Source organism: Sorex fumeus, unplaced genomic scaffold (assembly GCF_029834395.1).
Source record: "Sorex fumeus unplaced genomic scaffold, SorFum_2.1 ptg000094l, whole genome shotgun sequence".
In the NCBI taxonomy this organism is placed as follows: Eukaryota; Metazoa; Chordata; class Mammalia; order Eulipotyphla; family Soricidae; genus Sorex; species Sorex fumeus.
Window position 1 is genome coordinate 18,645,337 of NW_026606151.1, and position 4,600 is coordinate 18,649,936.

Consider the following 4,600-nt stretch of genomic DNA (forward strand, 5'->3'; position numbering starts at 1 on the left):
AGTGTAGAGAATTTAAATGAATGCTTCTTTAGATGCACATGGCTGTATATGGGTGTCCTTCACTAGTCAGTAGAGAGTCTCAGTGTAATTCACAAAAGATACCCCTTGGATAGATATGGCAGGTCTTATGGAATCACAGGAGAACTTTTGTTGGCATCTGTTAGCCTCAGCCTAATTTGCAGAGATTTCTGGTGTCAAATGATCTCTGCAAAGATAATCCTGTCGAATTTGGAGGGCTAAAAACCAGTCACCAAAATGATTGATAAACTTTCCTCTTTCCTTGCTTCTGTACTTTCCCTAACAGATATTTGAGACCTGATTTTAACTATAGTAAGGATAGTGCATACTGTGATAAAAGCCTGGAATTCCTTATTCTATTTTCATAAAGGATGGAGGTAGCACAGCAAGATCTTCCCCTAAGTGCAAAGCTGCTGCCACGACCTGAGTGAGTCCATCTCCTGCTCTCTACATGAATTCTCCTGTAAGGACCTTTGTGACAAACAATGTCTACTATGACATCTCTACAGGAAATTAGGTCATTGAATGCAAAAAGTGCTTAATGATCAAGTTGAGGCAATTCCCAATCTTCCTCCTAATATCTCACAGCTTATTTGATTGTAGCAATAATAACTCTTCATTCTCCAAAAATAAGAAAGCATACTCTGAGGTTGATCAGATACTGTCATGGTATTATACTGGGCCAGTGCTCCTCCAAACTTTGTGCATGCACTGATGAAGGTAAAAAAGGGCAGAAAGGTTGAATATCAATGGTCCAATGCAGTGGTTGTAACTGCTACTCTGTGGTGTGATAGGCAGACAGGTGTTGGACCACAGGTGTCAAAGGTTTGAAGGACACTGTGCAAGAAAGTTGGGATGGGAATCATTCCCTGGGAATTCCTTAATTCATAGGAGTAGAACCTTGGTATAACTATAGAGAAAGAGCCACCCATGAAAGATCTATGAAATGTTAATATTCCCACACCAACATCTATCTTTCCTTCTCTATAGGATGTAGGGGACACTTTGTACAGGTGAGTGCTATTTGAATTTAAGAGGGGAGGATAGTATCTAAATGAAGTCTAATGGAATGTTGCTCTAATGAACTTTCTGGACTCTTCTTATCCAGGGTTTCTGCTATGAAGTTAAATGTACCAGAGGATGTCTCGTTGGATATTTACACTATGCCTGATTTTGATAGCATTTCTTTGAATTGATAAAAATATTTGAGACTGATAACAGTATGTAACATCTATAATTCCCTAAATAATACAGGTGGAGGAATACTGGGGAACACATTTGACAGCACTTCTTGAGCAGGTTCTAGCAGAGTATTGTTTTTCGTGATGTCTCTCCAGTTCACTAGTGATGTCACTGAGGTAAATAAATAAACAAAATAATAACACTTAACACTTTGTGGATGGTGACAAATTTTAAAAAATTATTAATTACACAAAGCACAGAGAAAAGGGTTCAAGATAATAATGATTATGTTTAAGCCATTCAATTCCCAGAGTAATCGCAGAAAGGTAGGTGAAGACTGTGCTGCCAGTGGTTTTAGGGCTAGACCAGAAAACACAATAAATGTTTGAATCATTTGAAAACCAAGTGCTACATAGTAAAAAACTAGTTGTTTGTTTCTTCATTGTTTTCATAATTGCTTTATTTCCATAGTAACCTATAATTGCATTTTCTTAAGAAAACAATGGAAAAAAAGATATTTTTATGATTTGTTCAACTATTAAAAAAAACTTCATTTGTTTTTATCACGATGAAAAACTTCATTTTTAATTTAATGAATATCTAGTGGTTAAAAATAATGTATTATTAGTTCTGAGCATAGTATCACAAGTCAAGTATTTGTTTTGCAAGCAGCAAACCCAGGTTAGATCCCTGTCATCTGATATGGTCCCTGAATTCTGCCAGGATTGAAGAGTTAGGAGTAAATCCTGAGTGTGTTGTCAAAACCCCTCCATGCCACCCATCACCACCACCAACACCCAAATAAAAACACAGTAGATTCCTGGCATCTGATATGGTCCCTGAATTCTGCCAGGATTGAAGAGTTAGGAGTAAATCCTGAGTGTGTTGTCAAAACCCCTCCATGCCACCCATCACCACCACCACCACCCAAATAAAAACACAGTAGATCCCTGGCATCTGATATGGTCCCTGAATTCTGCCAGAAGTGAAGAGTTAGGAGGAAATCCTGAGTGTCTTGTCAAAACCCCTCCACGCCACCCACCACCAACAACAACACCCAAATAAAAACACAGTAGCACACAATTTTCAGTAAACTTCCTACAGCCCAGAGGAATCTTCGAAGTAGAGTTTAACAAAGCTTCAATAAACATGATCGCTAGGTTGTATTTTCATCTGGAAACTAACACATTCTACTTCCAAGCTCATTGTGATTGTTGGCAGAATTTTGTTCTTGGTGTATGTAGGACCTCAGGTACTGACTCTTTGCTGGTTGTAGGCTGAATGCCTCCCTGTGCTTCCTGAAGAAAATTCTCAAATGCTTGTGCAGTCTTCCCACATGGCCAATTGTTTTTCCGAAGTGAGATCAAAAACAAGAATCTTTAGGACAAATATGATGGCATCATTAAGACTGCCATAATAAACTATAATAATAAATATGAAACCCCATCATTTTTTACTATGGAAGTCCAATGTAACTTATACACGATTGGTCTCTGGTACTGAAAGTACTTATACAAAGTTGCCAACAGATTGGGGATTGTTAAAGTCATTGTTAGTCTGAGAGCCTCAGTGACCAAAACTGAATTGCTCTGATTGGACAGTATTCAGTCTTTACTTATTTCACTTAGTTTAGTTGTAGGAGTGTGTCCCCATACTTAAAGTATAGATACATTGCTTCGCTTTTATGACAAGAAAACTATTCTGAATTGTAAGACATGCTTTGCTCCACATGTTTCATACAAGCAAATGTAATGCTTCCATACTGTGAGAGCATTGTGCCATGACTGGGGTGATGATGCATGCAGTTGCTAGGTAGTTGAGGGCAAAGCTTCTTAGTATTCAGATCTCCTCACCTTCTACGTGAGTTTTATGCATCCTTTAAAGTGTGTCCAGATGTGTAAAGGCTGTGTCATATACAAGCTTGATTTTTATTTTTTGATATTTGCCCATTTTCTAAAATGTTTGAACCAAGCAACATTTTACCAACAGTGAATGAAGTTTCCCCCCACCACCCACATCCATGCAAATACTGGTATATTAGTTCTTTCAGGCTGGTGTTAGTCTCACTGGTATTAGATGATAAATAATTGCTATGATTTTGATATGACTTTCCTTGATAGTAAGTGATGGAGAATATTTTTGCTAGCCTATTGGTCATAAGTATGTTTTCCTTGAGTAAGTGTCTATTCAATCCCTTTTGCTTTTTCCCCCTTTTTGGTTTTCTTTCTTTGCCCCATTTTGGATGTATTTTTTCAAACAAGATTTATATTTTTACTGTTTAAAGTATTATATATTAAAATCCTAAATGTGTTCAGTCAGATCCTGTTAAGAACTCATTGAGGAGAGTTTAATAAGTGAGTTAAACAAAGCATAGATTTGAAAAATGACTAAGGAACACTGAAGCAACAAAGCAGAGATAGTGAGTCCTCAACATTCTGGGCCTCAAATACAGGTTTGAGGGATATGAAGAACAGGAGAGAGTGTGACCTGAGAGAGAGAGAGAAGTGCACTCTCAGAGAACTGGGGAGAAGCTTCCATAGTAATGACTGCCACTCCACCTCTTAGTTTCACATCTTCTCCCCAGCACTCTCATTGGCTAAGTAAAATGAAACCTGGTAGAAACAAGGAAGCTTGTTTTCTAGAAGTCAGAAGTTTCTTATGTTCAGTAAGACAAGACATTAAAAGATATGGATTTGTTTGGGGGAAAAAAACTGGAAAAAGAAGTGTTTCTGCATATCTTTATTTCCCATGTCCTTCTGATCAGTGTTTCATCAAGGACACATTAGGTGACTAAGTGATAAACTCTCTAGTTAGAACAAACTCTAATGTTTTATTTTTTAAATTGTGCTGTTAGCTAGTCCCATTATGACCATACAATTTCTTTCTTTCTTAACTCTTCTCAGATAATTTTTTGGTATATTTATCTTTGGTACATCATTTTGTACTAATACTTATAGTGCATGAGAAACTAAAGACAGCAGGTACTTCAAGTCAATGAGTAGCCATGTATCTAAGGCCTCAATAACGTTCTTTGTCTCCTATAACAATGTATGGAATTAACTTTATTTTTCCATTCTGATACTGTCAGTGTCATTTGTAAAAGTAGGGAAGACTTTGGAGAAGAGAATAAGTAAACATGTCAAATATATTTATCTCATCTTTCACTTATATTACTGTGAGAGAGATGAAAATAATATTAAATAAGAGCTAGAGAGTGTCAGAGGTTCTGTAGTATATTGCTCCTGCTAATAGATATTTTACTGTGCCACATAATGACAGTCTTGCCCAGTTCTAAGCATGTATTAGCTCTTCAATCCTCCCCACCATTTTTGTGACAGATGATCTTTTTTACTTTTTTCAATAAATTATCATAAAATGACTATAAAGGATGTCAGAAAGA